Raw genomic sequence first — 12,574 nt, forward strand, 5'->3', positions numbered from 1 at the left:
TCAATAGTCTCAGTACCACTGTAGTGTATGAATGCCTTTAACAACCTCTCATAGTAAGCATGTATTGATTCCTTAACCTCTTGTGAGGTCCGGTCAATCTTCTGCCAATCAGTCACCTTCGACTACACTTTTTGTTTCAAAAACTCAATCACCTTATGATAGTACTTCATCACCTCTTCAGAGGGTGCTCCGGTCACCTTATCCCTTGCCGGCTCCTTCGTCGGCCAATCTACCCCTCTCTTGCACTCGAGCCACAAATCAGGCGGAACAATAATCTCGAACAAAGTATTCAAGTCTTCCCAGAGGCACTTCGCAAGTTTCACAAACCTATCTGTTTGCTGATACCACTCGGTCGGTTTCTTCCTTAATCGGTGATAATCATTAGTAAAAGATAGGATATCTCCTCTGGACCACGGTACATGGACTAAGACACCACCAGCTGTTTCTCTCATGGGTAGTATTTTTACTGATTCTGTATCGGGTGAGGCTTTGGTCTGACTTGACCCTGGACTGTCACCTTTTTCCTTATCTCTTTTCTTTGCCCATCTGCCTTCCCATTTTTCTAATGCACCCCAAATTTGCGTACTTTGCAATAGATCTTTTAAGTGCGCCCTCATTCCAGCAGACCTCATGTGCTCAAAATCTTTAGAATCAAAGTCTAATCTGTAACTTCTTTTCAAATGTTTAGTGTTTTCAATATCAATATTGTATTTATCTGCCAGGTTCGCTAATCTCTGGTGCACCTTGCCCACTTCTTTAGTAATCTTGGGGCACAGGAATCTCATGTTCCCTGCATGTATCATTGGCGATTGTGAGGTGTTCGTACTCGTCGTCTGTGGAGTTAAAACCCCTAGCCCTGCTTGACGCATTGCTTCCAAGGGTGCTTCTACTGGGCTAAGGTCTATTAAGGACCTCAGCTTTTCAACTGCTTGTTCTCCTGGAGCCATTATCTAGGGAGTTCCTATGGGCCCTCCTCTTATCGCATCTTGGGTCATTACTCCCTGATCACATGCACCAGGGTTGCCTTGTGCGTTTAATGGCACTGGTGGACCGACAGTAATTGGCAATGATATGGCAGCAGGTGTCTGACCCGGTCCCAAACTTCGTGGAGCAGTAACTCCATAGATCTGTTCCAAAGTACCCGGGACAGGTACTAATGGAGGACCAGCTACTGGGTTGTACCCTGGTATCAATTGTGGTTGCGGCTGGGACAACAATTTCGGAGTTGACTCAATCCGCACTAACTTCGATTTTGTATATATCGGGTCTGGCGGCACTATCAGATTTGTAGTAGTCTCAAGTACTGGAACATCTGGATAGATTCTCTGTATCTGCGGCGGAGGTTGCAACTGTATCTGCATGTCTGGCGCAGTGGGTACACTGACACCATTCTGTATCGGAGCCATATCACTAGTCTGTACCGTATCAGTAATTCCCTTCTCCTGCGTCTGGTTCCCAGGACTAGTGCTTGGAACACTGTCGCTCACCGCATAAGGTGGCGGGCGATCATGTAATAATCGGTCCATGAATTCCTCGTCGTCTGAATCATCTTCCTCTTCCCAAGGTCTCTTATTCTCTTTAGACCTACTAGAGTCGTTATCTGTTTCACAGGAGGCTTTCTTTCCCTGTGACTCTTCTCCTTGAGCTATTGCGGGGAACAATTTTAATCCGTCAACAATCCCTCGTCTCCACATTTTGTTCTTGTTATCCCACCTAGCTTCTGCATAGGATCTTTCTGCCCTTTTCAATCTTCTCTGAAACCTTTCTTGTCTATGTTTAAGAGCCATCAAGTCCCAAATTGCTAAAGCCTCATATTGAGCTAGCCTCGGAGGTGGTTTTTGTGTACTTAACATCCACCCTAAGTTCTCTAGCACCTTCGGATTGAATGTCCCATGTTCTGGGAACGCTAGACATCCCTCTTTTTCTGTTAATTTGCGCCATTGTTTCATCCATAAACAAGCCGTGACACCCTTTTCTTCCATAACCATGTAAGCTGGAGTACCCTCAGTGGTGTAGGCTCCCCATCAGTTGCCATAATATACGTGTCTCCTTTCAGAGCACTCTTAAATGCCTTGACAAAATTCATTTTGTGATTTTTTTCTTATTTGTTTTTAATCAGAAAGTGACTTAGTTCCCAGGACACTCTTCACCCACCTTTCTCAACCTATTGCCTTTCACGGACGGCAGCCAATCCGTGCGTGACCCCTCTCGACAACTGACCTATCTCAGCGCGGCACCACTGACGTCACACTCACACACTGCAGCTGACAAAGTTTTGCGGCCTGTCCGCCCCTCACTGAATTCACACAAACTAATGCAAAATCCTACTGCGAGCACCTTAATAACAACACAAATCTGTCGGTTTACTACAGGAAGGGTAACGCAATCGCTTCAGAAGTTTACAGAGATTTCACTTGAAGCCTCGGCCGCTACTCTCTCTTTCTCAGTTCCCGCATACGCAAGCAGAATTCGACCCGCAAATTCTACTCTCGACTTGTCAATGGTTTGCCCTAGTGCACTTTAGAACTTACCAAATCTCCATCGAAGGTTTCACACATGCATTTCAATTCAAACTCGACTTGTCAACCACACCCGATGGACCTATTAAACCGCACAGATTACAACATAGATCCAAGTGTCTCCTACACTTGTCAATTTACTCTGGAGTCTTAGACCACGACGGGTCCGTACATAAACAACCATCCACGTGGTTAATTTTTAGCATAAAACGCCACACTCATGTGAAGTACGCCTACTTCCCTACTCTCATACTGTGGAGTATGCCCACTCCTACTAAAACAACATTTACCTGGCCTAATACACACAGATGTTCACAATCACCTGCAAAAAGGCATAAGCCTAGCAAGCGCAAAAACCCTCTACCACACACGCTATGACGTCGAGAACATTCCCAACTCACTTAGGCAGACTCCGAGATCCCGGGAAAGTCATGGTGAACTTAGAAACCCATCATACCTCCGACCTGCATTATCACAGAAAAACAATTTAAACAATGATTCTCCGTCCTAGGGCCCCAAAAGGCCAAACCGTCGCTCTGCTACCAGAACTGGTAACGCGTCCTTTTATGTTAATTTATTACACATTAGGACTCGTTTTAGGCCAATGAATCTTGTGACCCAGTTGAGTGACACTGTAGGACGAGATAGCTGATCAATATGTCAATCAATATATCAATAATTTCATCAATATTTATCACAACAATACACTTCACTTTGGTTAAAGACATTAATCAAAATTAACGACTCAACCATGACCTTTCAGCCATGAAAAACCACACCTTTAATAGAATTTTATGAATTTTTATTCCCTTTTAGTTACAATCTACGAGCAAAACGGTTAATCTCAATACCAAGAAGCATAATAGTATAGTCACGATGTGGCAACTGTGATAAGATTTCATTAACGCAAGAATCACAAATATAAGAACATAACACGGCGTAAACATACATCAAGATAGCAGAATTCTGAACACACGTCAATTCAACATAGCATAATGTCAGTCGTTTGTCTATTTGCGTCAGTTTAAGTGAACCCCTGTCCTAACCACTGATTAGCATTAGCATTTTGGGCTTCATGCAAAACAATTTAGAACACCAATTTGGAAAACATCTAACTATGGTCTCTAACAAAATGAGCAGTTGGTACCTAGAAAGGAAAAGCAAACAGACAAATTACAAATTGTATTGTCATAATTACCCTCCAAAGGATTTGGTCAGCACTCAGGATCAGTCTTCGTCTTCAGGACATCAGTCAAAACGCCATCGGTCTAAACTCAACTAAAAGGGCATAGGGGACACTTCCCTCATAAGGAGGAGAAGTGTAAAAATGGGCAGTCTATGGGTGAGGATGGTTTTGATAAGTCTCAAAGTTACCAAACAGAGTGACAGATTTTCTGGATAAAATCAATAGCATTCCCTACCTAATTCTAATGACCCTTCTGTGACATGGGTTTTTATCCCTTTTCCGTAGTACATTCCCCAAAATTCTATTGGACATTTACTATACCCCATTATCTTCAACCTATCCAATTTAACATTCGGTAATCCCAATTGTCGCCCCACATTAATTCATCACATTTTGATTGGTCTCCATAATTGACGTCTTCGGAGGTGGCACGTCCGGTGTTACTTCACTCCTTGGCACGTCCTTTGGGTCAGCAGATCCATTGTCCATCGGTCTAAATGACCTTGTACATTACATTAATCTACACTTGTTTCAATATGCTCGTACTTTTTAAACCAAGGCACCGAGTATGCGCTTGGGAACGGTGTTAACATAGATACATTCATCTTCGAAGCTGAAGAAAAAGAACATTTGCAGGGTCATGGCCCTTTGCGAGTCAGCGCACTGGAAAAACAGAAAAATGCATTTAATATGAGAGCTGAGCAACTAAACTGCAGCTCACGCTAACTTAAGGCTTACGAGGAATTTCAATACAGTTTCATCAATACGAACGTTAAAATAAGCTTAATTGAATCTAACATAAATATTTTATTCATCATTATTAGTTTGCGTATACATTGGTGGCCATTTACCTTGGTCACAATTCAGGTGCGTGCTGAAGCAATTTCGCTATTATTACAGTTTCTATGCAGTATCGTCACACATTAATATAGATATTCTGCTCTAATATAGGTTACATAAATCTACGCTCTCTCACCACTAAGGGATCAAAAAGTGTCAAGTCAAAACTGAACCCCAAGAATCTTCAAGAGCAGTTGAACAAGGTGTCCCTGTAAGTCCAGCTCGCCATCTGGACTGCACCTCAGGGGCACTGTCTTTAGACAAAGTACGGTCCCCCTATTATCCTGGCAATACACAAGCTGGCTCGCCAAACCTAAAGCATCCTGGGGCTGACCCCTTGCTGCCACACCCTTTTAGTAAGAGAAAAAAGAAAAGGCTTTGAAAGCAGAATAAAATATTGAGTTACTCTATATCTGCAGACCATAATTGTTTTCCAGTATTTACAACAAAAAAAAAACAACAATCCACTCAATCTGCCCCACAGCGCAGCAGCCATCTGTGACTTTGAACATGCTAACTGAACCAGCTTTAGCCAGTCGAGTGAGCCGCAACTGCCAAGCAGTATTGACAGAGTCTACTGCCTAGTCTTCTAGGTGCAGGTGAAGGAGTCTCAACAGATCAACCATCTAGATCTCTAAGTAAAAGCAAAAATTAAGATATCACGACAGTAGCCACTGTAAATCAACAAGGGAACAGGCATGTAACTGCTCAAAGCATTTAAATTACACAAAATGTCATCTGTGAAACAGTTAACAACAACTCAGCAAGACATTGGTCCATTTCCCTTCAAGTTATGCCACTTTCAAATCAGGGCTGTGTGACCCCCTCAAAGAGAGTTAACTTACAAAGCCAAGAGCTCACATGTTGGCCATCTGGAGCTGGGGCAACAGGGACACATAAGTGAGAATCTTGGGCTTCCAACCAGAAATTCCCCTGGAGTGCTACGCTAATGGGCTAGTGTTCTGCCCGGAATATCTCTTGCAAGGCTCCCATGACATCTTGAATAGGGGTAATATTTTTAAACTGTTAAAGGCAATTCCAGAGGTGAGTGGCATGGATGCAGGTGATATTGCCTCTATTGAATTTCTTCACCCTTAAGGTGCTCAGATCGCGTAATCCACAGTGGTAACACTAATCTCTTCCACTTTAGTGCAGTCAATACTGGCCAGAGCAGAAATATTCCACACATGGGGCATCAAGATCAGCCCCTTTAAGAGGCCCGGTTATCATACCCTGTTGGTTCAATCATCAACCTCAAAAATACCTTATGGGAAGAAACCATATTCAATTCTAAAAAGTGCTCAGGGCAGTTCCATTACAAACAAGAGCACACAAACGGTTGAAACCAGTGACTCCATGGGGATAAATTGGGACTGGCTGCTGACAGCCTTATTCCATCGGCACTTCGACTGAACCTAACCCGGGGCACCTCTGTGGCCCATGTACTAACAAATTTCACTTTGCTCCTGGAACATCAACTGCATAGCTCAGAAAATACAATCTTTTATTTTTTGTGTTACAAATGGCCCGATTTACCGAATCGTAAAACAGGTTTGCAAGTCGCAGTTAGGAAGGGGTGTCCCCTTTCTAACTGCAAGTCACACTGTGATGTATGATTGTTTTGTGACTGTGAATGGGGTCACAAAACAATCACAGTTAGCACCAATTTCAAATTGGTGCTCACTCATTCGCAAACAGGAAGGGGTCCCTAGGGGACCCCTTCCCCTTTGTGAATGCTACGAAAATATTTTTTCAGAGTGGGCAAAGGTCCCACGGACCACTACCTGCTCTGAAAAAATGAAAAGAAAACTTTTCATTTTTGTTTTTGAAATACATCCCGTTTTACTTCAAGGAAAATGGGCTGCATTTAAAAAAAAAATGCTTTCTTTAAAAGCAGTCACAGACATAGGGGTCTGCTGTCCCCAGCAGGTCATTATCCCTGTGAGTGCGTCCATTCCCAACGGGGTCGGTGTGCACTGGAACTGGAACATATACCTTGCATATCATTTGCACACGGTAGGTTTTCACGTACAAAAAATGACTCAAACTCCATAACTTGGGCTCTGGACGGGTCTAGCACCAAAGTATAAATATGGAGTTAGGTTTTCCACCAAATTTGCACCAAAATAAATGACGTAAATCTGGCGCAAACAGAGTATAAATTTGGGCCTAGGTGTGCACATGTGTGAACAAGCTATAATTGCGTCCTTAAGCCCAGGTAAAATGATGATGATTGTTTTGTTGACTAAATATATTATCACTGTGTTAAACAGGTTTACTTGTACAGAGGGCATATAGGAGGTTATGTCTGTGATTCCTGGGGGCCCAGAAGTAGTCTTTTTTACTGTATAAACCTTGAACCTTAGCTGTGTTTCTTTTCTAGCCCTGTTTCGTTCGAACGTATGACCAGGAGCACTGCGAGCAGTGACTGATTGTCTGTGTGGGCCTCTTTTGCTCTTGCTCCATGGTTGTCTTATGACAATGTAATAACAACTGACTCCTGCGCTATACACATCTTTGATTCATCCTTTAATGCCAATGATGCACTAAGCACGGTGGCACTTTAGGGAATCATGTCATCGCTGTTCTCAGTAATTAATTTGTGTAATATCTTTTATACTTCTGTGCCAACAGTTGGTTTGTAACATTAGGTTTAGGCATATTTTACGCTGTTAATGACATGTAGTTCCATCGTTGTTATGATTGTGCTGCATGTCAGCACTCTTGAGAATATTGCTGCTCTAACTAGCAAGTAACCCTTATAGTTATTGTTTTCATGTATCTTACTGCTGATTGTACTGCCTAACATGAGCGACTTGTTTTTAGCTGTAATAATGGTTTAAGAGCTTTGTATATGCTCACCGATTGAGTGTTTTAGATGTGATTGTAAAAGTCATATTTTTTAACTGTAATGGGTTTTAATATCTGCACAATAAACATTTGATGAAGAAGGTGGGTCTCAAAACATTATAAACTATAAGGGGACTTTCTGCCTTAACCTGACAAAGCAGTCAAAACATACTCTGAAAAGCACGTGAGGCTACGACATCACCCAAAGTTTCAGTGTTCTGCTGTGATTAGATGGGACACGTGTTTATTAACAGGAGTCATAAGCTTTTTAATTTTCACTTCCTACAGGTTGTTTTACACGCCTAAGTTGTTACGTGCCATTGACTGTACTCGCCTTTCCAATCATGTCCGCTGCTCCTCTGACTCTGACCCAACAGACCTTACCTAATAAGCCAGGCATCGCCCCATGTTCACCCTTTTTGGGTGGAGGTTTTTCAGGTGATTACTGAGGTGGTTTTTATGAGTTTGGCGGTCTCGGGACTGCCATATTTGAGGCGGTGGTCATACAGCCAATGGCCTGGAGGTGAAGACGACCATATTATGACCATGGCGGCCATAGGCCTGTGAGAATGCTAATATTAATGACAGGAACAATTAACAGGAACCAAGATTACAATGTCTCACTAATAGGAAGTCAGTGACGTCACTTTACAACTGCCACAACACAGACACACCAATATCTCATTGCAGAGGACGATGGCTCTCCTGTGGATATGCCTGTCCTGGACTTCCCTGATGACATGGATGACGAGCTGACAACCATTAGCCAGTAAACCCTCCAAGATGTCCTTGGAACCCTCTAGACCCCACCTTCAGTCGTAAGGAGGAACACAGATGCAGCAGCCATCACAGAGGACCCACCCACCACCCCAATAGTACGATCTGCCAGCTCCAACCCAGCTAAAGACTCTGATGACACTGGTACCACCTTTGAGAGGACAATAGTGGGAGTACAGCAGGAGCTGGCAAGGAGGTGCAGGTGGGGATGCAAAATATGGCAGCCAGCCTTGAGGGGATGTGCATGTGCATGATGTCATCTGCAGAACAGTCAGCAGCCATGCAAGTGCAAATTGGCCATCCGCAGGGTCTTCTTAATCCCCCACAGTCTCCTGATATTGCAGGCCACCTCCTGCTGCAGCCTGTCCACCCAGCACAACATACATTGCATGTCATGTTTCAGTCTCTGGAATTCTGTTGTGTCCAATACAGCAGCTGGGGTTGTCTGGGTACCACTTGTAGAAGCTAGTGCTGGTGCCATGGTTGAAGGGGGAGGTGCAGGAGGTGCTGCTTGTGGGACCTGGGCTGACAAGGTCGAGGGACCTGCTGGAGTGGCTGTCATCCATGGGGCCACTGTGGTCTGAGCTGTGGTGGTGGTGGCAGTTGTGGGCAATGCTGCCCCCCCTTGGCTAAATGCCCTCCATACCCCTGTGGCTCTCTCATGTTGATATCTCCGTGCCATATTGCGGAACCCAGTCTCCACATCGAGTATGTGGTGCTAGCGCACTGCCCGCCTTTGAAATTCCCGTATCTCCTGGGCATTCATGTTGGCAGCTGTAAAAATAGAGACAGGCAAACATTAGTGACATCATTGCGTGATACATCTACAGATGATATTCTAACACTTCCTCAAAAACTAGCACATACAGTTAAAATCACAGTACAGATGATAGAATGTCCCTGAGGAATGACATGCCTACCCATCAACTATCTAACAGCACAGCAATGCACAACAAGGTGTGTACTTAATTAAATGATCTGTGCATATTTGTACTGCTATTAGTCACATAACAAATGCTGCAAGTACTCAACATGTGCCAGACCGACTAATAACTATCTTCAGGATCAAAATCAAGGTACACAAGACCTGTGATTTGTATATGGAACTGCCAGGACGGTATACAGTTGGTAATCATGAGGGGGCATTGTAGTTTGGAACACATGAATGCTTGAATTACATGTCTGTGATCTACATTGTGATCATCACACCTAGGTACACATATTTTCTAGCCCTAACCCTGTGCCTCAGGGTGGGATGGACATGCAACACATACTTTCAAACATCAAGGACAACCACAAAGCTTTGGACAGCTGTACATGGGTTTAGTAAGTCCACCACAGGTAAGGAGACCTGCCAACTAGGAGTCAGTCAACCATTGGACAATCACATCTACGTTTATTTTTCTAATTGCGGACAATTGTCAACATCATTAGATCTCACTGACAACTTTCCAAAATCAAGCACATCTACATTTATTTTTCTAATTGCGGACAATTGTCAACATCACTAGATCTCACTGACAACTTTCCAAAATCAAGCACATTGATGCAAGCACCCACCTGGCCTTGACCTGCATGCACACCTATGACATTTCACTCAAGTGCCACGTAAATGGAGTACAACATGTGGAGCTAGATGCTGCAGGACAGTCACCCATACAGTCCTACATGTTCATTACTTAACAGGGATGCGCAAGTCTGTGTGTAAAACTTATGCATCACTGGTCTGTGTGAATTAGGGTATGACTTGTTGACTAAATTATGACACTGGCCACCTCCAAATTAATTATTGGCATACATGTAGCAACATATCACCCTGTTCACCTGCCCATGCCTATTGCGCAGCACTCAACTCCCAATATATGACTCTCCGCCGCAGAATGTCTAACTCTACCATGCAACAAAATGTCAACCTCCAGTCAAGTCACATATCATATCACGTGCCAGCACACCATACCTTGCAATGAGTTCAACACACAGGAGTCAATCACACAACAGCTGCAAACACAACACAGGAAAAACATACTAACACTTACTTGATACGTCTGGGTCCGCAAATCGAGCCACTTCACCAATTATGTAGGGGGCTGGTCCACCTGTAAAACATGGAAGGGTGTTATGTACTCAATGTCTACTCACTGTACAAAACTTGGAAAAACAAATCACTGTGTGTGACATTTTATATGATAGAGCTGCACATCAGGCATGTAGACACCCCAACAGGCATACTACTGCAAACATGCATTGACACTGTCACTCCAGTGAATGATAGACACACATATGCACACATGCACTGTCGCTAACAATCATGTGGTGCCAAACATGATTACTCAATTTTATGCTTAATTCATTCCAGAGGGTACTCCATTTCATCATTTGTAATTGGGAGACACATGCAATGCCACATTCCTGGTGCACTGCAATACCAGTGACTCAGGTATTGTGGCTTGTGCATCAAGGGACAATGAGTAACTGTGTGATGCTCATGTGGGTTAATTTGCATTCAAGAATTATTGTGCTTTCAGTGGTCCATTATATGTGTGCCAATGTTGTGTGTAGGTTACGTATGCCATATTGGCAGTGTACCCAGAGCCGTATACGCACCCTATGACAACATGATGGCAGGGATCCTGTGTGTTACTTGATGACGATGTTGCGCTAAACATGGATTGGGAACTTTTCTGATTCAAAACAACAGAAGGATTTTTGCTTACAGTGTCTAATTTGATCATCCTTGACAGAATACACGGGCACAGGTTTTGTCATTGCACATGAAATGTGTTACTCTGGGCCCTGTGTACCTATATCAGGTATTGTAAGGCACACCAGATTCGTTAACTTAGAATTGGGTGATAAGTGGTAGTACAACGAACTGACACTGTCTGCTAATTAAAACAAGTGTTAGCAAATGTCCTACTTCTACAATCATGATGAGGTAGGTCTCTATTTGAAGGCACCTTGGGAATGGCAGCACTCACAGGAATGCTGGCCTGCTGATCTTAGCATACCACCTTGTCTGTGACAGCCTTCATACTGAGAAGTTAATAATTGTACATATGCTGCACTATATCAACAGGCGTGTACCAAAAGTAAAATAACAACCTATTTTGTCACTTAAATGGTATAATGGAAGCAGTCAGTGGTCCCTTGCACAACATCATGCTAATAAATAGTTTGTGACCATGCATTCACAAAGAGCAGGGATCCCAAGATGAGCCATTCACTTTACAAAATAGTTTGGCTATAAAGTGACATAGATGGTAACTTACAAAATAGGTTGGCTATAAAGTGACATAGATGGTAACTGCACTAGCTCAGTACCAGCAATTGCATCCAAGCCAAAAATGTTGTTGGGCCCTGCAACTCAATGATAGGATTTCAACGCCTACTCTGAAAAGCAACGAGATGAACCTGTTTTGTGCAACTGCAATCTGGTAGCAACCTGGCACATTTGGGTTTGGGTATGTGAAAGATTTTCTGTCCAGACGTAAACACACAGAAACAATGAACTTAGGGCCAGCTGTGTCATTTTTTTTGTGTTGCATTTGCTTCACTTGTTTATGCAACAGCTATAGAAATTTCCAAAATACATTTGATTGTAGCAAGTACGCTATACTTTTCCATCCAGAAATAATGCAAATGCAGAACAAACAAAGTAGAAATATCGGCCTAAGATATTAGCAGAGGTTAGGAAGAGCTTTGTACGTATGGCCATGAATACTGTTCAGACATGGTTTAAAAAAACTGGGGACTACATTGGTTCCTTGTATTATCATGTGAAATACATCCCATTCCTGGGACACTCACAGCCCCTGATTCATAATTTTGTTTGTGCCTCATTACCATCATCCATTGATGCAAAAGAGGTGCCAATTTATAAGATACATTTGTTTTTTTTAAAGTTTGTGCAGCTTTTGCGTCAACAAATGATGGTAATGTGTTGCAAAATTTGGATAAATCAGGGCCACAGTCTGTTCAACTTACATTCCACATGTCCACAAACCTTGCATGCAGAATGTCGCTAAATCTGCTACTGTCACTCCAGAGCATTGCACTGTACACATTAGTCAAATTTGTACTCATGAACAGGGCCACCAATCACCACACCCAAGTGGTCCAGCAGGTCCTGCTCTCGGGCCACCAGGTCAGCCCAGCGATGCTTCAGCTGGTAGTCATTGCGCTGACTGTTGAATATGCGCCGCAGGTGGAACAGCACCTTTGCCCACCTGAGCCTTCTTGCTTCCGTGTGATACCCCTGTATCCCCCTGCCCCCAGCCTCCAACATCGGGGGGAGGAACAGGCACACCAGTCACACAAATGCCCCTAGCTCCTCCTCACCCATTCGGCCCAGACGTAGCCCTCCCAACATAGCAACAAAAATTGGAGAGGAAACGGTAAAGAG

The sequence above is a fragment of the Pleurodeles waltl genome, chromosome 10, assembly GCF_031143425.1.
Source record: "Pleurodeles waltl isolate 20211129_DDA chromosome 10, aPleWal1.hap1.20221129, whole genome shotgun sequence".
In the NCBI taxonomy this organism is placed as follows: Eukaryota; Metazoa; Chordata; class Amphibia; order Caudata; family Salamandridae; genus Pleurodeles; species Pleurodeles waltl.